Genomic DNA, 25,680 nt, shown 5'->3' on the forward strand with positions numbered 1-25,680 from the left:
TACCTGTCTTGTGTGAAACTTGTATGAAAAGCATATAAGAGTGAAAACAGATATAAGATCCCTTGAAAAATTATATAATGAAACTTGTATGTTTTGGATACTTACTAAAACAATGTATGAAATTAATGAGAAAGTGGCGACTTTCATGAGTAATCACATATAAGTTTTTACTATTTCTTTTCCAACCTCTTTTTAAGTTTTGTGGATATTATACATGGTTAAGCTCAGGGTATGTCTGCCAATTTCCACTGGAAATGCCTTTTGGTTAAACTGTCAGCAAGGAATTTGCACTGTTACATTTTTATATAACTTTAATGCACATAAAAAAGCAGCTGCTTGTTTAAGTGAAAATACATAGATGGGGTATTTTGCACTAATAAAGTTGTGGAGTTGTAAAGTATTTTGTCTAGTGTCAATTATATCGTCAGTTATATCGTTATCGCAAATTTTCAAATGTATATCGTGATAAATATTTTTGGTCATATCGCCCTGCTCTAAAACAGACACAACTATATCTAGCGAAAGGGTAATCAGGGATAGGCACAAGCTAGTGATTCGTGCAGAAGTTGTCAAACAAGTAGTCCAGAGTAAGAGAGACTCTCTGTGCTGCCCAGACGTTTTTTTACAGAGACATTAGCAAAAGGGAAAGAGACAGACTGAAGTTTACAACGTGTATGTACTTTCATTAATTGTATCATGACCGCTTAGGTTTGACAATACTGCATGCAGGCAATGGCAGGTCAGCTAATCATCAGGAGTGGTTTATTAACATTGTGTCAAAAAAAAAAAATCTATTCAAACCCCCACATAGGTTGATTTTGGGAAAAAAGGTTAAAAATAAGAAAGAAGACACTGAGAGGGAGGGAGAGAGGCAGAGAGACAGAAATGAAAAGGCAGAAGCTTTAAAAGCTTTGGGAAGGATTTGTATCCAATAAGCCATGGTGAGGATTAAACCATGTTAATGCAACACAACACATGCCTACACAAACTGGACACAGTGCACACAGCACTCTCGCTCAACACACACATACACACACGCACAAAGACTAAATCTATTATATTAATGTAAATTTTATAATAAAAAAATGATGCAAACATCTAATGACTCACTGTACAGGGATAGTTCCCAGTGATTATTAAAACAAGCGAAGCTGTGCCTTTTATCGTGTCAGCAATACTTCTGTTCGTTTGGCCGAAGTAGACTCAGCATTCTAAAAACAAGTTGTATGAAATCACCTTGTGTGAGGCGATGTACTGCAACTCCATTAAAGCCAATCCATTGCCTCTATGCAAATTAATGGAACAAAGTGTTCTCATGAGACACAAAATCCCCTGCAGGACTGCAACCTTGGCTTAGGGCTCCTGTATACAGCTGAGAGGCACATAATTTTCTCCACCATTATCTACAATGCTGTGTAATTAGTTTAAGTTTAGAACAACAAAAGAAATATATTAGAAGATCTTAGAGTGGGCGGAAGATATTCCTGGCCACACATTAGAATACAGTGTCTGTTTTGTCTTGAATAAGAAAGTTGTAAAGGTTGTCAGCGTGTCAGTTGCTTCTGACAGATCAGTACAGCGCTTAATAAAAACAGAAACAGAAATAAAAACAGAAAATTGAAACCAAGTCTGATCAAAGTAATCGATTGCAGGCTGAAAGCAGGCTGTCTTTTATGCAGTGAGGCCCAGTTTCAAGATGTGAAGAAACCAACTAAACACGCCATAATCCCTATTTCAACATTGATGCTCTACAGTGTGTTTCCCTGAAAAAAGAACACAAGGAAAATCTGAGCATGTTTACTGTGCGCTCAGTTCAGTTTAACAGGGCAAATATTTGATGGAGTTACATACAGTTGCTTCTCCTGGATAATCGCAAACAGCTCTGCCCTTTTAGTTTTACATAAACAATCCTGAATAAATGCATTCACTTTATCTTTGCAGACAGCATCCACACGATTAACATATGCATTTATGACAATAACCATTTGAATTCCAAATGTGTGAGTGTTCGATTGTTCACTGTCACCAATTAAATTCACATAATGGACAAAATAAAATTTTGCATGTAGTGATTTTATGTATCTAATTAGCACTAATATGAAATGCAGTATTATATATGATGGTGCTTCTTACAGCCGTTGATTAACACAATATTAACAGCAAACAAAAGTGCAGCGTATAATGTTTGTGTGATTAATAAACAGCAATACTGGATCAAATCCTAAGAGGATACTAAATGGTGAGTAGAGAGGCACTTTACATGTCTTACTATGTTAATGAAAACAGGGGAATTATGTAAATTATTGAGACAAAGCACATCTGTTAACTAAGAAGAGGCTGATTTTTGTAAAGTCAAATATAACAGGCATATCTTGTTTTTCTCTCTGCTAACGCACATTGTTCATGTGCTTTAAATCCATTTAAGAATGTGAGGTGAGTCATTCTAGTTTGAAATGTGCGAGGGCATCATTAGAAAGCGTGTGTTGGAAAAATGCTGACATTTTAGTGGTCTGAGTTTTGTCTTATGTTCGCCAACACGACCAAACAGCGATCTCCAAAAACCTGCATTTTTGATGGTACAGAGCAGAATTACTGCCTTTGGAATTGACAGCATTAGTGTTGAAAGGTTTTAGAGCAATATGCTCCTAACCAGAGGATGTTTTTTCAGGTAAGATCTTGCACATTTCATCAAGACAATGCTAAGTGCATACTGCATCTATTACAGCAGCATAGCCTGCAAGCAGCACCTTTCGTCAACTAAAACCATTTGGACCATCACGAAATGAAAAATACAGCAAAGAAGGCCCCGGACTGTTAATCTGCTAGAATCCTATATCGGACTTGAATAGGACAACATTTCTCTCCTAAATGTCCAGCAACTAAACTCCTTAGTTCCCAGATGTTTGCAGACTTTTGTTAAATACAGAGAAGATGCTACACCGTGGTAAACATAGCCCTGTCCCAACTTTGCTCTTTGCATGTGTTGCTCTCATCAAATTCAAAATGAGCAAACATTTATCTTCAAATTAAACATTTTCTCAGTTTAAACATTTGATTTTCTATTGTGAATAAAATATGAACGTGTGAGATTTGAGACTCTCGCCCTATGGCAGCTGAGATAGGCTTCAGCCCCCCACGACACTGAATTAGACAAACAGAATGAATGGATTGATGGATGGATAGAGATATACAAATTATTGCAGTCTTGTTTACATTTTACACAGCTTCTCAACTCTTCTGGTATTGGAGTTGTATGATTCCTCCCTTCAGTGTACTTTTCTTAGGCAACATTGATTCAATGCAGTCAGTACAATACAGGGGGCAGTATGTGTTCAAACATTTATCAAAGATCTTTTTGTTCGTAAGACTGCAAAAGAGTTAGGCTTTTAAACTTGTCACCTTTGATGTTTCAGCATGCCCCAATGAATGGGCCACTGTTGTGTGTGTTTGTGTTGCAACTCAGTGAAGCAAAAGAAAAAAGAAATCACTAATGCAGGAACTGCAGGAAGGGTATTGATTTGTGTCTTTGAGTACAAAAACTAAGGAGCTACATTTAATGACGCTGCAAAGTTAGCAAAATACACATTCACAGGGCATTCAAGCACATTTTCTTATTCTCTGTTGGCACGTTCAAAAGAATAAAAAACATAATCTATCTGCTTTCTTTCACATTTGAACTGACTATGAAATCCAGCATCATTCTTAATCTCTCTATGTATCTAATCATACACAAATTCTTCCTTTGCTAGCAGAATAAAGACGTTCAGGTACCTCCCCATGGTTGTTTGGTGGAGTTTTCTCCTATAGATAGCACTGCAGAAGAGATTTGTGCTCAGACTGAAATTAATCCAGTGTGAAATCATCAGTCCAGTCAGTGCTGTACCTCAGGGAAGCCCTGCAAGAGCGAGGGTAGCCATGATGCTGTGCACCACAGCTACGTTCCATCAATGCTTGCTGCTCGCGGGCAACACTGTACAAGCATCTAAATGACAAAACATGTCTGTTCATGTTCATCCAACACTAGCATACTTACTGTACTCGTGTTACATTCAAATGATTTAAAATCAAATACTCTGACATTTCTATTCTGATCGGGTTTTAGCCTCAGCAACCACACACCCTCTGAGATTTATTATTCTCGGCAAAGGACAACAAGTTCTGCCTCCCACAGCCTTCAGGATCTATGAGTCTAGGCAAGGTCAAGGCGTGCTGTCTTTATGGAGCTCTTTATGAGCCAGTTCTCCTGGTGGTTAAGCGGCTTTCATGTATTCAACAACAGCAACCAGACAGCGAACATCACATTAGTACTGCACTTATATTGTTCCTGGCAATAAGATGCTAAAATAGGCAATAGATGAAGACGGAACATCAAAGTGGTGATGGGGTGGAGGGAAAAAGAAGTAGATCTACTGTACCTCACTGGGGCGGCCAAAGAGCTTGTTTTTGAGGTCAGTGAAGAGCTGGCTCATAGAGGAAGAAATCCTGTAAAAATAAAGATGCCTTATCAACTTCAGGGATTATAACAAACTGTGCCATTTTAATTTATAGTATGATGAAAATGAAGTTACGAGCCAAGTCCTCTAAGACTCTGTCAGACTTTCGCTAGACAGCTTAAGTTTGACTTGCAGAAGTGAGCATTATTATTGCCCTTTCTTCATGTTTTTCATTCTCTTCAATATTGCTTATTGTGTTCCATTCATTTAGAAATTCAATAAGTCTTTGAAGATAAGAAAACATCACATCTTAAGAGATAAAATATTTTAATTAAAAACCCAAGATTAGATTAGGAAAATGCTTCTGGAGGCAATAAATCTGCAGGAACTAGAACAGGAGAAATATTTTTCTGCTTATGCAATATGCCTTCAACAAATTGCTCACTAAAATTATAAAGCAGTAATTTGACTATGTACATCAATTACAAGAAGCTCTTTTTCTTTTTTTGAATTCCTGCAACAGAAAACGCTTTAAACAATTCAGCTTTACTCTGTGCTGCGACAGTCATACAGAAATTTAAAAGCCAAATATTTTTTAAAAAGGCACTAAATATAGACTGCTGTGTCACTCTAGCTTTACTTTTCTTTTTTTCTTCTGAAAGATAGGTTGAAGTTGTCAAAAAATGTGAGACATCTTTCAAAACAGTTTGTTACATGAGCACATCAGGAGAGAATAAAGAATTTCTCACTCTTTGTTAGTATTTGCGTACATTTAGGCAAATAACTAGGCATAATTGTAATAATGTGTATGCATCTGCTACCAAAGCAGAGTCAAAAATGTTTCTGACATTTTCACAGTCCATCTAATTGTCACGGCTGTGAGCCACGAGTCCAAGTATTGTCAAATGTATTTAGAGAGCTTGAGTGCAATAAAGAAACAACTGTGAACATGGAGGGACTTCCTCAGATAAACATTTTACAGAGGAAACAGCAGTGTCACGGAAGAGGAATAAGGATATGTGGTGGCCCAGCGAGGAAAAGATAACAAAATACAGGAAGAAGCAGTGGATGTAAGCTCTTTTCTGATTCCCGAGGGGGAATATTTGGTGTGAGTTCAGTGACAATTTGTGAAAATGGAGTGACGGAGTGTTCCCTGATCTGGTGGCCTGGCTTTTTCAGGGACATTCACACAGGAAGTGATTCACTCATGCTTTGTTGCTGTATTGCAGACCGCCTGATTTAGGAAATGCACCCTGAGAGCTGAGAACCGTAATTGCTGCAATAAATCTGCCAAATTATCTGAAGGAAAACTGTAAAAAATAAAGAAATAAATAAAAACTCACCGACTACATCTATATCAGCCCGGTGTTGTGCAAAACAGACGACTGTTTCAAGTGACAAAGTGGAATATATAACTGATACTTTTCTGAGGAGGACTGAAGTGTTTCAGCTGGGTCTGCTACACTGTAGAGCAGACCTCATTACATCCAGCCATTAAGTTACTGTTCTTGCTAAAACAGCTGCAAGGTCTTCAAAATCAGACACTGGATGTGACTGCTGGCACAATCACAGTTCTGTAAGTGACTATGACTTTGATGCAATACAGCCTAAATGCTAGAGAAAATGAATGAATATTGCACAAAAGACAGGAGAAGGAGAATTACAGCGATGCTATAGTTCATCACTACAGAAGACTGTTAGACAAGCGTTCTTGTAATTTCTTTAAATAGCATTCAGGAATAATTCTCCTGGTTTCTTAAAAGATATTAAAGAGCTCTTCTTTGGACCTAACACGATGCCACACTGCTTTAATGATGCTGAGGTCCGAGCTCAAGGGAGTCCAGTGCATGACTTATAATTTTCCATTCTGTGTTTTTCTATCTTGCAATACTTTTACTGCATTGGCAGTGTGTTTAGGATCATCGCCACGAAGGTGTTTCCAATTAGTTGCCTTCTAGTATTTTATGGTGGATCACAATCAAAATCTGAAGGCACTTTTCTGTGTTTATAATTCCATCAATTTTGACACGATCCCCAACACCACTGGCTGAAACCCAGCATCAAACATGACACAGCCTCCATCATGTTCTAGAGACGGCTGCAGATACTCAGTGGTATATCTCTCTCCTGACCTTCTCCTAACATACTCTTGATATTATGAACCACACTGTGAACTTAATTTTTTGTCCTACATGTTGTAACATAACTACTACACACCAAAAGCTGCTTAAAGACATAATTATGAAAATTTGCAGAATCGTCTGGGTCTCAACTAGCGTAAACCACCTTTCCGATGAAGATGATGAATTGGAGAGACGGCTTGTCATAAAACCATCTTGTGAGTTAGTGGATTAGTTTGCGACCACTCTCTCTCATTCATTCATCTTAGATCTGATGAGCCAGATCTGAGATGATGCAGCAGCCCTGGTTATAGTAATCCATTACCAGCGTTTGTTACACGTTGATTACCAGCCTGTGAAAGTCATTCTACGTGACTCTGTCGAGATCTCCAAAGAACTGCTGATGAACTTCTTGGTAATGTCTGGAGTGATCTATGCACTATCTATTACTACAACTATTACCAAGGGACTAATAAACACTGTATTCACCCAGAGTACAGTAGTCTGGAAGCTGGTAAACCGTTCCCTAATTTAGAGACTCAAGAGTCTGAAACACTGGATCAGAGCACAGTATCTTTGATTTTTGTTGTTGTTTTATACGTTTAATTTTTGTTTCATTTTTATTGCTGCAATAACTGGATTATAAGGAATTTCTGATAGTTCTTGTTTTGAATATGAATATAACCCAGCAGGTATTGGAAAAATAACAGAACCAAGACAGTGGTATATGCACATTTTACAATGTTAGAGTTTCAACAGTTCACGGTGGAATTAATCATCTGCTACTGAGACAATGAAAAGTACATATTGTGTCTTTAGTATTCGTTAAATGATTTGTTGTTTGCTGTTGGTGGAGGCCAAGTAATGTATTAAGCTGTTAAATTTAGCAGTTTCTCTATTACGTAAGCACAGCCACCGTTTAAGGTCCAAATGACTGAAAAATAGCAGTTCAAGGTAAACTTGACTTCAACTCATATTACTTGAATTTCTAATCAAGTATTTACTGCTGAAAGTTTAACTTCTTAGTATTTCAACAATAAACCCTCACACTGGCTTTGTGAGATGTAAAAAATGTGAAGATTATGTTGCTCACCTGCAAAGGTTTTTTCTTTTTTTCTTGTTCTTACATTTAAGTTCCATGAAAGAGAACGACACGGCTCCAGAGTTGCACATTGTTTATTTTATTTGCCCCCACATCATGTGGCCGTGATGAGCCACAGAGGTAGGGCTGATCAGTAACTTTAAGGCCAACACCTCAGGCCTAACCCTGAACTACTTCAAGCATAAATTAAGTCTGCTCCCTTGGGTTCATCTTTCATTAGCCACGGGTCATTTGTGCATTTCATGTGTGTTAATGTGCCACAGTAAGTTCCCTGTGACAAAATTTGCATGAGTGAATGAGTTCACCCCCCCCCCCCCCCCCCCACACACACACACACACGCACACACATAGAAATGTCAAATACTTCCAACTCCCTCCAAATTTTTCCTGAAGCATAACTGACAGCCTTCAAGCCATAATCAACGTGTCTGTAGCATTCATGAAACTGTAATTAACCTTTTCACCAAAGTAATATTACAAACAGCATAAACAAGACAGAGAAGCATATCTTCTAGGGCCAAAAAACCCTTCACACTCAGTGGGCTTGCATGAGGGAAGTGTTTTTGGCCACCAGATCTTTTTTTTTAAATCTTTTTCTACCAACATGCACATAAAGATGACCATGTTATGTTAACTTTGCCTGGAAAACAGCTAACAGCTGAAGCCAGATGCATAAAACCATGAGTAAACATGTATATATGACGTTCTATTACTATGTATATGATTTCACGAAGAAATATGTATGTCAAGAGCTCAGAGTGCTCATAATATGTCTAATATCTCATTCAGATTTGCATTTAGATTACACATCATTCCAGCCTCTAGTATATAATATAGTTAGTTGTATGCTGATATATTGCGTTGATTTTGGGAAACGACTGATCATTGCTCAAACGTATTATAAATGAGGTCAGTACCGCAGTGTTCATCCAAGTTGAAAAACAAAAGCTGCATGAATAAGAAACAATAATGTGATGGCTAATACACTGGCTTTACACTACTGCATATACACTACTGCATATATTGAGGTCATTAATTCTGCCAATATAACATTGATCTTGGAGAGTGCACAAGGCTTTGATTTTTGCATTTTGAATTATGGTGCACTGCCAGCCTCTGGAGCTCTTAGGGTCACATGAGGAGGAAAAAAAAACAATTTCAAGTGACTGAGCAGTGTTTAGTGACGAGTGCAGATCCTCCCAGCAGAGTTTTGCTGCAGGGCTGGCTCGCCCGTGTACAAGCTAAACTCCTCATTGTAGTTCACGGTGTTCTGGTTTCTCGCAGCTTGAACTGCACAAACAGTAACAGTAAGTGCTAACCAGGAGGCCTGAATGCAGCAGAAACTCGCTGAAGCAACATTATCCTGCTGAATTAGCTCAGCTTTCCTGTGACACACTTTTGGCTTGGAGGCAGCGTCTCTGAGCAAGATCTAAACATTTCATTGCAGGTCGCATAGCATGTCTGCTGCTCATCAGCCCCTGGTCTTTGTGATCACTCATTCATCTCTTCTGCCTCTTATTGTTCACCCACAAAACTTTTTTTTTTGCCACTCTGTCTAATTGCTTTCTCATAAACCCTGCGCACACATTGCTTTTCATATGTCAGATTTTCTTTCTCTTATCTTTTTTTGCATGCTGGGAGTTGATCATTCACAATCCTGCTTTGATCTGACTGGAGGAGCTGCTTTGCAAATAAACAATCAACACGCTCCCCTCCTCTCCTTAATCCTGCTCTTTTCATTTTCACTATCACATAACAAAAGGCGTAATGCCAGCAGAGAATACCCCACTGAGACACTGATGCCAAAAATTCTGTTTTCAAATACATAAACATCACATCATATTCCTGTCTCATTTGTTTCTGTCTGCAGTATATAGTAAACTGTACATACGTATGATATCTATCTATCTATCTATCTATCTATCTATCTATCTATCTATCTATCTATCTATCTATCTATCTATCTATCTATCTGTTTGTTTGAAAAGGATTTGTAGATAGAAAACACATGTACATCACCGTCACCACCACTACTGGGCTCACTGTCACCCACACATGTTAAGATCACTATGATGCTAATTTTTCCACTAGGTGACTATGTGGTCATTACATCTGTTAGTCATGTAAGCAAAACATAGAGTATTTTTTTTTAATCAACCACACTCACTTTGCTCCATGGTTACATTAAATTACAGGGCAGAGTGCTCAGTTTGCTCTCATATTTTTCCTTTGTTCTGAACAGCAATGTTTGGCTATCCCTATTGTGATCAAATGTCACTTGCTGAAGCTCGCTCCTGAGAGAATACTGCAAAAGGCTGCTTTGCTATGTGAGTGCTACTTTCTTGCTCTACTTCCTGCTCTACTTCTTGTCCCCTATAAGTGACCTTGCTGTGGCATACTTTCTTTAGCTAGTCCATCAATGCTGACAAATGTTGATGCTATTGTAAGAGTTTTTCTTTATTATGTTTAAAACCTTTTAAATGGTAAGATATAGAGCTGGGCGATATATCGAGTTTTTAAAAAATATCGATATATTTTTATACGAGATATAAGATGTGACAATATCGTTTATATCGATATAGTCTATGTTACGTTATAATTATACTTGCGGAGCCGCAAGTTTGCCTCTCTTTCGTCCACTTTCGTCTTTACGCAACGTTACTCGGCCTCGCCTCTCCTTCACTGAACACAACTCCCCCTCCTCCCCCATCGCTTCACCTGCAGGAAGCGACAAGATGGACACGGCAAATCCGTTAACGAGTTACTGCGCATCGCCCCGTGCGTGGGGCTGGACGGCGTCAACGTGTTAGCTAGCTAACCACGCTAACGAGCTAACCACGCTAACGCCATGCAGCCCAGAGGTGCTGCACGGACTAAAATCCTTTCATTTTCTCAAAAGTTGACAGCGCGCCTTATGTATGAATTCTGGTTGTGCTTGATGGCCGCGCACCGATTTTATGTGGTACACGGCGCTCAGCAATCTGTCAAAAAATGTTTTAGTACGACTTTGGTAAGCTACGGAGCTGCAGCGCTTGATGGATTGTCGGAGCATTACGGCTGAGCCTCGCGGAGTGATACGTACTGTGCTTCAACGTAATATTACCCTACTGTGTATAAGGACCATAAATGGCACCTGTTAAGAGACGTGGTTGCGAAGCGGATTTCAAACTCCAGGTTGTCAGTCACGCAGTACAAGTTGGGAACAGAGCAGCTGTGAAATCTGTCTTTGTTATAGTGCTCGTCTTTTAGTTTACATTTTGACTGCACAATTGTGAGCTTTTTGTTATGCACAAAAACAACATTGTTTTCTTTTATTTATGGAGCATTATTATTTAATAAATGCTCATAATTTAATTTTGAGTAATTTTTCATGTACATCTGTGCTGTATGTTAATAAAAGTGCCTGTGTGACATCTGGGACACAGCTTTGACTAAGAACTCTCTTTTTGTTCTTACTTTATGGCTTTAAAAAAAATATCGAGATATATATCTTATATCGCCATCCAGCTAAAAAATATCGAGATATGAATTTTGGGTCATATCGCCCAGCCCTAGTAAGATAACAAAAGGCAAGACACAATAGAAGATACAGCACCAACTAACCACCACTATGAATTTGATTGTAATATCTTATACAGTGATTACTGTGAAAACTCTTAGAGGCATTTACGGTTCTGAGACGATGAATGTTAACAAGCCTGGTGAACAGGATTTGCTCTTTTGGGTCCCCCTGAAGATGCAATTTCTGGTTTTGAGTGAAATACCCAGTCAACCACTGGCCTCACACACAGAGCAGCGAAACGTGGATCAAGCTTGCAGTTAGACAGCAATTAAACAAAATTCTGCAATGCGGCACCTTGCCTCAGGGTTTTGCAGAGGAGGGTGTGTTTCATTGTGCTTTATAATTTAACACATGAAACAATCAGAAAAATATGTCCCTCATTTTCACGGCCTTGTTCAAATTAACACCACTTACTTTTACCATTCACTCTGTGACCACTGGTACAATCGCTCTCTGTCTCACTACTCACTAAAACTTCAAAGCTTTGCTGTGCCCTTAAGAAGACTAGTAGAATTGGAGATGACTCTGATGTAGTTGTTTGAAGAAGTCGGGGTGAAATAGAAGTCGGGGATAGAGAGTTGGGATAGGGATGGCTAGGCTGGATAGTTAGAGCCATCTACTGATCAGAAACTTGATGGTTTGATCCCCGGCTGCTCCAGTCTGCATACCAAATATCCTTGGGCAAGATACTAACCCCAAGTTTTTTTTTCTGATGCATCCATCGGAGTATGACTGGTAGATAGAAACCATTTAACCCTTGTATGGTGTTCGGGTCTGTGAGACCCGTGTTCAGTTTTTTTCAAAAGAAAAATTAAACAATTAATTATTTTTTCACGTGTAAATGTGTTGTGTCTTTCCACTCACTCCACTTGATTATAACTGATTTATTTATAACATTTTATATAAAAGAAAAACGAGAAGCACATTAATTCATAAATGTGATCTAACAAAGGTAAAGGGGAAAAATTAACCATGTTTGCTGTTCATATGTCTTGTAATTGGGATGAAGTAAACATCTGTTGAGTAATTTAACATAAAATTGTTTGATAGTGTTAATTTGGAAAGCCAAAACTCTAGCGGGTCCACCAGACCCATGAACACTGGCTGAGTAACAAAAATACGAACACCACACAAGGGTTAAGTATAATGGGTGAATATGGATGAATCAGCCATGTTGTATAAATGGTAAATGGCCTGTATTTGTATTAGAGATGGCACGATACCACTTTTTTATGTCCGATACCTGCCATGGTCTCCGTGCCTGCCCGGCCGGCCCCACAAGGCTACATTTGCTGTTTCGGTTCTCTCCCTCTCTGCCTGGGTGGAGCTCACTGTGGGCTCCCGCCCTTGGCCCACACACCTGACAACAACAATGTCATCACCGGGAGCACTATTTGAGGATGGAACACAGATCCTCTCGTCGCTGGATGATTGTACTACTGACGTTAGTGTTCTCACAGCTCCTGTGGACTTGTGCTTCGTGATTAGTTTGTGACTTCCCTTCTCTTCTGCTTCAGACCTTCCCCCCCGGACCTGCGACCTCCCTGCCATGTGAACGTGTGTGAGTGTGGGCAAGAAGACGTGAGCGAGTGTGAGAGAGCTACCCTGTGATTCCCTGGAGTTTTGGATTCCCTTCACTGTATATATATTGTGCACTGGAACTGTAAATAAACTGCATTTTGGAGACATCTAACCGCTCTGCGTTTGAGTCCCTATAACCAGATCATGACAATACCGATACCATAAATTTGGATATCGGCCGATACCGATATGAATCCGATAAAGTGGTTTTTAATAAATAAAACTGTTTTTTTAATATCTTGCTGCATTTTGTATAAGTTCAAACTCAAGTTTTAAAAAATAAAACACTAAAGCTATTCTGTTATACCTGTATGCAAAAAATACACTGCACCCAAAATATTTCATAGTTCAGCAATACTGTCTATCCTCTCTATTCTGGTATTTTAAAGAGTAAGCAACCTAACTAATAGGGTTCCAAACTCCCAGCAAAAAAAAAAAATAGGGAACCACCCTCCACCTTATGATGCTTAATCGACGTAATCAACTTTAATTTGATGCAGTATGAAAAAAATGCACAGAATTAAATTATTTTTCAAATAATTAAATAGATTCAACATCTTTCTTCAACAGAACTGCAGACTGCACAGATGGTACCTTCCCAAAGGAAAAAGTAGTATAGCTTACTAGGGTATATTAGACTTAATAGTTACTATATACAGTAATGGACTTCTATTCATTTTACATCAGATTAAAACTTTGGGTATAAGATTCAGATAATTCATTATTAAAAGCTAGACATTTTAAATGAGAATAAGAAAGAAAAGTATGTCTTTGTGCACCCTTTCCCCTGTTAATGCCCTATCGGCCCCCCTGGCTAAACTTTGCTAGATCTGCCCCTGCACAGTTACCAGCGTCAGCTATGTAGAAAAAGATCCTGGTGTACAAAGTAATATTAAATAAATTCTAACAACAGATTATCAAGCTTAAACGTGCTGCTGTTGTTCAGCTGCTGGTTTCCTCTTTCTGGCGCGAAGTGGGTGATAAACAAACAAGAGAGACGGACTCGCGACAGAAAAGCCGATCAGCTTAATCAGTTTCACGATTGAAGTCGCCCCTTTGAGTACTCCAGAATCAGAAAAGTAGTATAATCAGTCCACTTACCAAGTTATAGGATGCATAGGATCTATGCTGTCCTGTGAAAAACTAACTACATCATTACTGCTTGCATTGGAAGTAAGAGGATAAGCAGCACCCAGCTACTGCTAATGAGATGCATTTGATTAACTGATCATAAGCAAAGCAGCCTTGAGCTTTTCAGCTAATTTGCTCCCAGTTTTTCCAGAAATGGATCTACCACCAAATTCACTCTGAGGTCAGACCATGCAATGCCTCAAAAAAACTAGAAAAAACTCAACCGTTAGATCTCAGACTCTACAGGCCTCAGCTAGTATGTAACATGTCAAAGTTCATGACAGTACAATTAGAAAATATCTGAACAAGTATAGCTTTCTTGTAAGGCTTGTCAGGAGAAAGAGTCTACTCTCTAAGAAGAACATGGCAGCCGGCTTAGGCTCGCAAAGTTGACTCTGAACAAACCACAAAACTTCAGCAACAATGTGCTTCTGACAGATGAGGCTAGAGTGGAGATGTTTAGCACAGAAACATGTCAGCACAAACACTTCAAACTGACTGTCAAGTATGGTGGTGGAGAGGTGAAGATTTGGTCTCGTTTTGCAGCCCCAGGAGATGGGCACCTTGCACTCTTCAAGTCGACCACAAACTTCTCTGTATACCTATGTACTCTAGCGGGAAATATGATCTGTACAACTGTTAATACTTGGCCCAAACTGGGTCATGCAACAGGACAATGATCCAAAGCACAGCAAATCTACAAAAGAACCTCTCAAAAAGAAAGGAATCAAGGTGCTGTCCAGGGTTATGAATAGGATCAAAGTCCAAATGTCAACCTGACTGAAACGCTGTGTCGGCACCTTAAGTGAGCATTATAAATGAATGCCAGCAAATGAAACGAGGCAAAAATCTAGAGTAGGGTAAAATTCCTCCGCAAGCATGTGAGAGATCGAGAAAGTCATACAGAATACAGGTTCTATAAGATATTGAACTGTGAAATGTGCCCAAACGTTACACAATCGCATACTGCCATGTGATGTACAATGGCTTATCCAGCCTAACCAGTGCAGACAAATCACTGGTCACTGGAAATATTCACTCAGTATTAGATCAATGAGAACATCATATTGCTTAGAGAACTATAAATCACCATGATGACTGCTTGGAAAAATACACCTAAAACCAACTTCAGTGTATCAGCCATCATTGAGCTAAGAGTGTCTCTCATCTGATTGCCCATGGGACTCCTTGCTATGGTAACAACCCCACTAATGACCACCATTGTGGTAACAGCTGCAGTCGTAGCAACAGTTGGCTATTGCAGCTTTTTCACACAGAGACAAAAGGACAAGAGGGTGAGGAGGAGGAGAGGGCAGGAGGCTTTCTGTCATCCGCAGTCAGATGGGGCATGCATTAGCATCTGGTGAAGCTCCTCTCGATTCATCCTGTTTTTTAATCTCTTCATCTGTCTTTTATCTGTAGGTTACCTCATTTTCAAGAGATAACTGACCGCTTAATTCTCAGACAAATGGATTTTCAGTTCATAAATGCAGAAATTGTTCCCATCATCCCCATTACAGTATTCCTCTCTTTTGTTCATTTCTTGCAGCAGCTTCTACCCAAAAAGAAAACAGAAACAATATGTGTTAAGCAGCTCCCTCGTCTATCAACCTAATGTCATTCACCCACCCTAGTGATTCTTCCATCCCCCTCTTTTTAGCATCCTTATTCATTTGTTCAAGTTGCACACTATAATTTTTGCATCATATCCTCTCACCTCTCTCATGGCTTCTGCCACCTCATCCCTCACACTGTAATTTACCTTTCTTTATGAGTCTCCAGCTCTAACCTTCTCCCTGCCTCTGTCTCTCCATCAACACCTCCCCTCGGGCTGCGAGTGGCCCGTGTGAGCGAGAGTGCTGAGAGAGCCTGAAATATTGATGTCCCTAGGCGATGGCAACCTCCAGCAGTCTCTGCAGGGGGTACAGGCTGTGGCCACAGCCAGGTCGAGTCAAAGTGGGTTAACTTTAGCATGATGAATGGCCCTGGCGGATGGAGGCAAGGTGCAGTGAAACATGACGGAGTATGTGCGCGTATGAGAAAAACCATGTTATCCCAACTGCCAGCTGGCATCTTCACATCCATCTGGTAATTTGCTCCCAGGTAATCTGGAGCTTTATCCAAGAATGTGTGTGTAAGAAAAGAGTGAACTAATGAGTGGCTTTCCCCCCTTCCCCCCCTTTTTCCCTTATTCCTTGTGGACTAAGCACAGTTCTCCAGTCTGAGATTTGCTAACGGATCTATTTGTTTATGTGCCCTTCCCCCATCCCTCTCTTCTCTTCTGTTGTTTTCCACCATCTTCTTCCATCTCCTTTGACATCTTTCTTCCCCAGTAAGAAACCCATCATCTTCCTCTCTCCTCATTTTCTTCTTGTTAATCACAGACTTAAATTTAACAAAATATATTATTTTCTATGTATCCTAAAGATGCCATCTGCCTTCTTTTCTTATTGACTTTTTCTCTCAAGTGAAGGTGACCTTGTCAAAAGGATCCATAAGAATTGCCATGGAGACGGCATCCAGCTGGATAATGCTTATGGAGAGAGAGGGGGGATGGGAGGGGCAACAGGAAAAGGCAGTATGAGAAAGCAACGGGGTGAAGGCAGATTCATTACAGATGTGTTTTCTCTGACTCCAGATTCACAGTCCCATCACTCAGGTTCAAATTACTATGATACTTGCACTCGCCATCTCTGTCATTCTCTGTCTCTCTGGATTTGTTACTTCATGATTTCTAGGGTAAGCATAGCTCTTGTCCTGATTAATATGTATTTCATTTAAATCAGTTGCCAGGTTATATGTTTATTGTTTTAAACAGCTTTGAAAGACCCATAAGTCTAATTTCCAAAATGAGATATAGCATTCTTGGACTGGGGCAAATGTCTTCATGGCCAAAGAATAAATCTTCTCTCCTTGTACTGAAGTTAGACCCCTTTTCCAAAACACTTAGAGGAAGATAGCAAATAAGTGTGTGTCATATTAAACGATGACACACTGCTTACTTTGTCCAGCAGTAGTTTACTCAGCTGAATATGCCTGAAACTCTGTCACATGCTAATGTGCATCAACTGTAAACACTGATTTGAGCAGAGTAAATAAAAGTACTAGATTGGACCGTCTTCATGCAGAAGATGAATAAATACATTTTCGTTTGTCTCTATGTGGTTAACACATATTTCTTGTTGTTTTAAACCTCTTAGTGGCAGAAATGCGGTTGTAAATTCGGTTGCAGCCTTGATCAAAAATTGATAAGGTGAGAAAAACTGAAAGCGCAAATGCAGCTACGGTTTATATACCTATGTGCTTGTACACAGCAAGAGCTTTTCTCTTTGTACGAAAATGGGCTGATAAGCAATTAGTTTCTTGTCTTTAGCTGCTCTGATCCGTGTTATGATTTCACAATCCAGCTGTGGCACGTACATGAAAATCATTCAAAGATAAAAGGGTAAAAAACAAGAAATTCGTGTTGCCTTTCCAGTGTGACACGGTTATTCTCTATTTCACATACATAAAGAGGAGAACACTCAGTAGCATAAAGTCATGTGAATTCCAAAAAAGGAAAACATGCATTTTCACTGACAAATTTTCTGCCCACTGGTTGTTTTGTATGTGAGATTCAATCAGGTCTGCAATGCGTCACTCACACAGACGTAGGCAGACATTCACAGCTGCCTGTCAATATTAGGGCCATCCTTTTTTCTAGGCATTGATTCTAAATCTAAATGTATATTTACAGGATATACTTAAGTAAATAAAAGAAACACGGTAGTACTTGATCTATGACAGAGACTATGTTCGATATATGTGTTTATTTTGTGCAGTGCATAGCCTACATATGTGTGCTACATGAACGATTGCGGTATACATTACCATCAGAGGACCACAGTATCTACTGAACCCCAGTCAAAGAAGGAGAAAAAAAGAGAACAGATGTTAAGGCAAAAAAGCCACTGGCCAAATTCATTTTTAATAAACTATTTTAGAAAGAAACACTTGTGGCTGCCTCTTTCATTGACTCCCTCAGGTGCAGCAAGCTGCTGAGTTTTACTTCAGACTGCAGCAGAAATCAGAGTGTTTAACTTTGAGCCAGACTGCAACAGTTTAATCTTGAGTCAAATAAACCCAAAATTGTACCACATATCGTTTCTCACAAGTGAGTCAGAAATGTAATCTATTGTTTATAATGTACCATTTCCATTTGTAATTGCAGCATGTATTACTGTTACTATTATTGGACTTATAGGACAGAACAAGCTCACTACCGGATGGATTCATTGCTGTTCCATAAAGGTCATAAGTCAAACAAACAAGGTGCAACATTAACATTCATAGAACTTGAAACTACATTTTTAATGTAAATCTAATATTCACTCAACTCTTATTGAGACTCCCTTAGTCATTCAAAGAGGAATATGGATTTATAGTATAGGAAGTTTTGAGTCACTCATATGGTGCTGAGTAAGCAGAGTAAAGTGTCTGTTTGCTGGTATTAGGAATTCAAACTTGCTTTTTTGCTAGCAGTGCTCATGAAAGACGTGAGAAAGAACCAAAATATAAAAGGTGTGGGCGAGAAAACCAAAACAAATGGCTGAAAGATGCTAAAATATCCTCTGACGAGCTGAGAACTGCACATTCGTGTGCCAAATCTTACTGGGTTCTTCTCCCCAAATTACACATATAGTCCTGTGAAAAAGAATGTTTTTCACAGGACTTTATGCGGTCATATCAAAAACTAAATGCACCCAATGATTCAGTATTTTGTAGAATCACCTTTAGCAGCAATAACTTGAAGTGATTGTTTTCTGTATGAAGGAATTTTGGTCCACAGTTCAGTTCATTGAGGTTTGCAGACATTCATTCATGGACAGCTTCTGTTCAGTCAGGTTGAGGTCTGAACATGCAGAGGAGTTCATGGTCGACTGAATAGCTGTAAGTGGCTCAGGTCCTGTGACTGCTCAACAAACCCAACGCAACATCTTTTCCCTGTGTGTAGTGGCCAAATATTTCTAAGTTGATGTTGTCTGTCCGATGGACATTACTCCAGAAGTCTTGGTTTATTCACATGCTACTAAACAAACCTGCACTTCCATGTTCTTTTTAGATATGTAAGAAGCTTCCTGGTGGCTGCCCTTCCAAAAAATTCCCAACAGTACTGAATTTTAACATTTAACATGCTAACTAAGGCCTGCAGAGTCTGACGTGTAGCTCTTCAGCAGTTTCTCAGACAACTGCACAAAAGTACAAAAACAGAGAAAACCACAAGTGGAATAATTACTTAATGTGGGTTTGTGCATATGCATGTGTGCAAATCACAAAAGTACAGTGTGTATGAGCTTACCTCTGTATGTATGAGGTCATGCAAACATATGTAATGGTTCGGCCTTGCTGACTGAGAGCAGTGTGGCTACAACAAGCTGTGCACTCTAATAGCTATTTGTGGAGGAATAGATGGATGGCAGCACCTCTGTATCTCTGCCCCTTCATTGATAAAAAGCATGAGAGGGCACTTGACAGAGAGGGTGTAAAGAAGTGGGAGCAGGGATGGCAGTAAGTTAGGATGGTGCTATACAAAATGAAATAGTTTGATTTTGTGGAGAAAGTAGCCATGTCTGGACACAAGACATGTCAATTTGCAGCAGTTGTTGCCGCTTGGTCTTCATTCAAGGTGATTCCCATCTAACACCAACATACTAGCAAGTTAACCTTTCATGCAGCACAAAGGCGACGCCTCTTTTCCTGCTTTAAAAGGTGTTTTACAACCTGCCCTAAAGGAGGCATAGTGTTGTCCTACATTATCTTTTACTTCGAGCTACTATGAAATGTGTTGCAGACGATCTTTGAAATGCATGAAAGCCATCTTCCTGTGTTTACCTTGTGTTGTTTCCATCTGCTGTGCTTTGCTTTCAGTATGTGAAATCACTGCTTTTTATATGAAACCACTGGATAAAAAAAGTTGAAGTAAAATATTCCTCACACATAATTAATATTGACAACTGTTCTCCCAACACAGACAAATTATTTTATGCCCCTCAGTGGACAACCTTTAATGTAATCTCTTAACTCCAGTTATCGGTGTTAAATCCTTACAGTTAATTAATTGTCCTAATTAAATTAATGTATGATTAATTCGTTTTTTATGATGGAAAACAAATATTAATAAACAATATTTGTATAGGTAAATAAGGTAATCAGCATTTAAAAATACTCTAAATGGTCATAAAAAGATGACAATCCTAGTATACCGTACTGATAGCAAGCTGATAATTACATATACACAAGTCAAGCACGGTGTTAATGGTAACACTAAATAAAAAAGTACATGGCCATCCATAATAGAATTACAGTCATAAAGAGAAGGACAAAACATACAAAAATGTAATATTTAAAACTCAAATTCTGCACATATAAATTAATCACATCTTGTTGCTGGAGCTGTTTTTGACTGCAGGCACATGAATATTTCGCTACATTTGTGGTGGAGGTGTAAACCATGCAAACACAGAGCAAACTAAATTAGCGTGGAAAGAACAAAATGGAGCCAGGGGAGCACAAAATTATAATAATCGTGAATTTGCTTTGCGCTCTGGGATATTAACTGTCTTAGGACAAAACCCTCATTTTGGCACTCGCATTAAATTCCCGTTACAGAAATATGTGGTGAGTTTAAGGATCATATCTGTGCTCTGTGGCAATGTGACTGCAGCTGACCAAAACGAATACGTTATTGTGACATCATTTACCATATTAACATGTTAAGATGAAATTCCATCCATCCATCCTCTTCTGCTTATCCGGGGCCGGGATGCCACTTTTTAAAAAAACTCCCAAATGTCAGCGCCTCATTGCCACAAGGAAGTTCCTGAGCCAAATTTATACCTCAGCATCTTTGAATAAACACATAACCCATCATAAATCACCAAATGAGGTCAGTGCTTGATGAAGCTGACTCACAAGCTTACAGCGCAATCCAGATGTAGTAGTGGCACATTATTTTAATGAGCTGAATGAGTCTGTGTGTGACCTCTGCGCTCAGAGAAGGTTCTGGTCGCTAAGAGGTTACCAAGTGGTCAGATAATGAACTCTTTGCACAGATAAATGGCCTGTATTTATATAGCGCTTTTACTAGTCCCTAAGGACCCCAAAGCGCTTTACATATCCAGTCATCCACCCATTCACACACTGGTGATGGCAAGCTACATTGTAGCCACAGCCACCCTGGGGCGCACTGACAGAGGCGAGGCTGCCGGACACTGGCGCCACCGGGCCCTCTGACCACCACCAGTAGGCAACAGGTGAAGTGTCTTGCCCAAGGACACAATGACCGAGACTGTCCGAGCCGGGGCTCGAACCGGCAACCTTCTGATTACAAGGCGAACTCCTAACTCTTGAGCCACGATCGTCCCAGATAAGGATCTGGTTCAATCTGATTACAATTTTAGCAAGGGCTACAGCTGACACTCTGCATTAGCACACTTAGGATTAGACAAAGGTGGGGAAAGTGATCGGTGATGATTTTTTTCTAATTTGTAGAGCGCACTAACAGCACCTCACTGAAATTAGCTTTGCTATTTTTAGTATAATCTAAAATGTTATATGCTTGAAATCTTTGAAATGTTTCAGGGCAACAGTCATCCAGCAAAGAACAGAGACACACAGAAACACAGACGTTAAAGGTGAACTGTTATGTTCTTTTCAACTTCTATATTTTATTCCAGAACTGTATTAGAGTGATTAGCAGGTGGCCCTTTATGCAGCTTTATCCTCTGTCTGAAACAAGCTGTTTCTTTTCTGGTTTCTCTAACCCTCCCCCTAATCCCTGAAATATCACTTTCTTCTAATTACCAGAGGTGTAAAAGGATGATATTTAACAGAAGCCAAAATTAGTAACACACCTAAAAATACGGAAAAAAAGGACGCATCGGTAGGAAAACCGAGCTTGTAGTTGTAATCTAGTCTGACTGCTCCAAACTATCATTAAAACATCTGGTTTCAATAAACAAAGATCGTGACAGCCAAAATGCTAAACTTGAGGCTTTCTAATGGAAGAACACATACGGGAAGGTGGGTCACAGTTGCTAGGTCCTTACATTTCATGCAATGTACAAACATCTCAAATATTCTGTGTTTTTTGTACTTGAATTGGATCAGAACTTGACAGTTAAATAGCCTCTCTCTATTGAAGTACCAGAATACCGCTTCCTGGTATTGTTTTTGCCACACATCAGTATCCAGTGACCAGAGGAGATATCCACCTTTCATCTGTACTGTCAGCACTACAGCTGAAGTGAGCTATTATCTCCCAGCATGGGCAACCCCTAAAGGATTAACCAGAAATCCTTCTTAAATCTGCCCTCATCATAAAAACCATGACACAAGCTCTTGCATGGATACTGCTCTACAAACAGTTATAATAATACCAACAGGCAATGTCAGAATCCAGTCGCTAACAACTATCAGCATAACTTTACCAGCTAGCTCTACCCTTGGGTTCAGATGTCAGGCTGTCACAGCGATTCACTAATCCTGTTGCAGCTGTCACCACAAGAAGTTCAGAGCTTCCTCTTCTGCTGTTATTAGACAGATGTTTGCTTTTGTTGTGTTACTTTTCTTCTCGAGAGATTATTCTTTGTTTAATTATTTTCAAATTAAAACAAAGTGATCTGCTGCAAGAGATCAAGTAGACGAGAGAGGAGGAGCTAAAAAGTAAGTCGGCTTCAGTCGAGGATCGCGGCGCTTCTCTCTCCTTGCATATTTAACATAAACGTTCCCAGGAATGGCAGCATATGCTCCAGATACTTTGGCTGCATTAATAGAAAGTAGTGCATGAAATCCTGCAGAAGAAAAACAGATTCTGATGGCATGAGTCACGTCAGTGTTAACAGATGATATAGTCCCTTAAGCAACTGTCAGTGCCGTGATAATCCTCCTATCCCCATATTTAAATGCTTAAGTAATAAACTGAAATAACTGAAGATGACGTGTCAGTTATTAAAATTAACATTAGCATTTTTGGAAGGCATAATGACACAAATCAAGCCTATGTAAGATCCAGCACTTTGTTCATAAAATACATTTGGTCTTGCTATGAGTCAATGATGACGAAATCCAGACATATTAAACCACGATGGCTCATGGCTGAGTGGAGCTAAAGCTGGCACAGGGACAAAATCTGATGGTTCCTTGTGTTGTCAGGACATTGTCCAGGTCATGATATAGGTCAAAAACAAGGGCAGTGGCAGTTTCTGCAAGGGGAGGGAGAAAGAAGGGGGGGATGGGACAAAGAAAGAGGAAAAGAAAAGGAGGTAAAGAATGCAGAGAGAATAAAAGCAACAGCATTAAAAGAGACAGAAGCTGACCTCATAGCACCCTGGCATTAGCTTGCTCAGAACAGAGCCTGGATTTGGAAAAATCAGAGCTTTCCACTGTAAAATAATCCACATTTGATAGTATCCTATCAGCCTGATTGGTACTGACTAGTGAGAAGACGCAACAAACGGATGCACGAACATTTCTCTGTCCTTCCCACTCACATAAACATAGCACACTCTAGACTTCACCGTCTCTGCCTAACAAAAACAGTCCCTTTGCTGGGGCTACAGATTACCAAGCAGGGCTTTTACCTCATGTCACTTTTATTAATATGTCCAAATGGCTAGTTGTTTGTCTTTGTTTGTGTGTGCATGCTCACAAAGGCAATGGTCATGTGTGGCCATTTTAAGGGCCTGCACAGCCTAGAAGCATGTACATTTACATATACTTCCTCTTCATTTAGCATCATTTAGCTCCACAGAAGCACCACTCCTATTTCTATTAACAGCAGGGCTGACAATCAGGTCAGCAGTTGGCCTATTTAAGGCACGACAAACTTAAGGCCTCTTGCTTGTTTAGTCATTTAAGCGCTTATGCTGGAGTAAATACCACATAAGCTAGGCATAAAAACATCTAAATATGCACACTTGAGGAGATGTTTCACAAAGCATGCTTTTTGTTGCACCTTAAAGGAGGTCAAGTGAGGCTTTGTATCAAATATGCACGGGCTCATGCGACCAGCTAACAGCCCAGGACAAGTGCAGAGCTGTCTTTGTGAAGGTCAACCTTCTTACTGCCTCTTTGACACACACACACACACACACACACACACACACACACACACACACACACACACACACACAGTGGTTATCCAGATGGCTCAGCACACTAAGTATATGTCTTTACTTGCAATGTCACAGAGAGCGAATTCTGCTGTTAATTCTGTCTGTGACCTTGGTCACACAACATGACGTACGAGATGTTACACAAGTCAGAGAATGGACTAAAGCCCAGAAGTCTACAAGAACTAATTACTACTCGTGTCATTGATCTTGAAACAGTGATGACCTAATGTTTCTAAGTATTACCACTACAAACCAATATTTGTATCCCCAAACATCTGTACATGATTCGTTTTTCCAAATCTAATTCTAAGGCTTTAATGAGTTGGTAATTAAATTGACTTCCAGTACACACTGCTATACTTTGGTATTATTATAATAAAATGAGATGAGCACACATTTCAGTAATTGAAGGAGTTTAGACCACAGTTTAGGGCCATAATGACTAATCACTGCTTTTGAAAATTTTACAGTAATGCTTCACTCACTCTTGCAGCAAGACTACAATGTTAGATTTTATCCTTACACCTTTTTTTCCTGCAACCAGTAACATGACTCACGCTGTAGGTCAGTATTACACAAAAAATACTTCAGGATAAGTACTTGCCACCACAGGAGGAGGAAGAGACATGTCCTGAGGTAACAATGACCATCCTGTTTCAGTCAGTGCGCTCTTGTCTCAGAAACTATTGAATGGACTGATATTTTGTACACACTTTCGCAGCCTCTCAAGATCAACTGAAATAACTCTGGTTTCATATAACTCCTCAAGTCTTAAAACACATTATTCATTCTAAAAATTTAAGTTAACCACACAAAGTGTTGTTGTACAGGAAAATGCTCCTTACGCTTGTAATTTTCTCTAATTTCACTAACCTCCCTCTTGCTCCTTTTTATATCATTGTCAGAGTTAAATAACAGTGTTAGATTATACTGATAAGACAGCCATAGACCATCAACCATACAGCTCACTAGTACTACAGTAATGTATTATTTCTATTAGAGAGATTGTGTTTTTCTTTTCATCTTACTGTACGAACAAATGCTCTTGGTCAAATATGATTTCATTATAATCTGCTCAGTAATGGCATTATCTTAAATAGGCCAGATACAAGCTGGCTATATGCAGCTATGCAGCTGGTACGCCTGCCTAAGTTGACACATAGAGCATGAAAATAAAGAATCAGGTCATGGGCATTTAATATGAAGGCGCCGTGACTCATATGATGGCAGGAAACAATACAGTGACATGACAAGATGTCAGTAATATTGGAAATGTCACCAATTCACAGTAGAACTAAGGGAAACATTATTACCACAGTGATTCATTCCTTTGAAATGAACTTCTGTCTCGCAGTGATGAAGCCTATTTAAAATTACAGACACCAGGGTGTATTATTGCTGCCACACGACACAAGGTTTGGATCAGACGGCACTTTTAAGGTTAACAAAACACTCAGCACTAATATTCTTTCTTCTCAGTATGCTATTCAGTGTGTATCGTCTTATTTATAAAATAGACAACAAGTCAATACCGTGTACGGCACATTTATTTTAGTCTACACACACTTAGATGGAAGAAATATCACAAATAAACTAA

The 25,680-nt window shown here is 39.4% G+C and overlaps 1 protein-coding gene across 3 annotated transcripts in view; it reads right to left on the reverse strand.

Moving 5' to 3' along the window:
• The window catches only part of dlgap4b (discs, large (Drosophila) homolog-associated protein 4b), a 146,184-nt gene that overhangs the window by 105,374 nt on the left and 15,130 nt on the right, over positions 1-25,680 (reverse strand). For all 3 annotated transcript variants that reach the window (XM_085456212.1, XM_085456214.1, XM_085456213.1), the window contains exon 2: positions 4,416-4,482. The gene's annotated coding sequence lies outside the window, so the exon portion shown is untranslated. The remainder of the gene's footprint in view (positions 1-4,415; positions 4,483-25,680) is intronic.

The sequence above is a fragment of the Copadichromis virginalis genome, linkage group LG5 (genome assembly GCF_057382275.1).
Source record: "Copadichromis virginalis isolate Kocher_CV1m ecotype Utaka linkage group LG5, C_Virginalis_male_GT1.1, whole genome shotgun sequence".
NCBI classification, from domain to species: Eukaryota; Metazoa; Chordata; class Actinopteri; order Cichliformes; family Cichlidae; genus Copadichromis; species Copadichromis virginalis.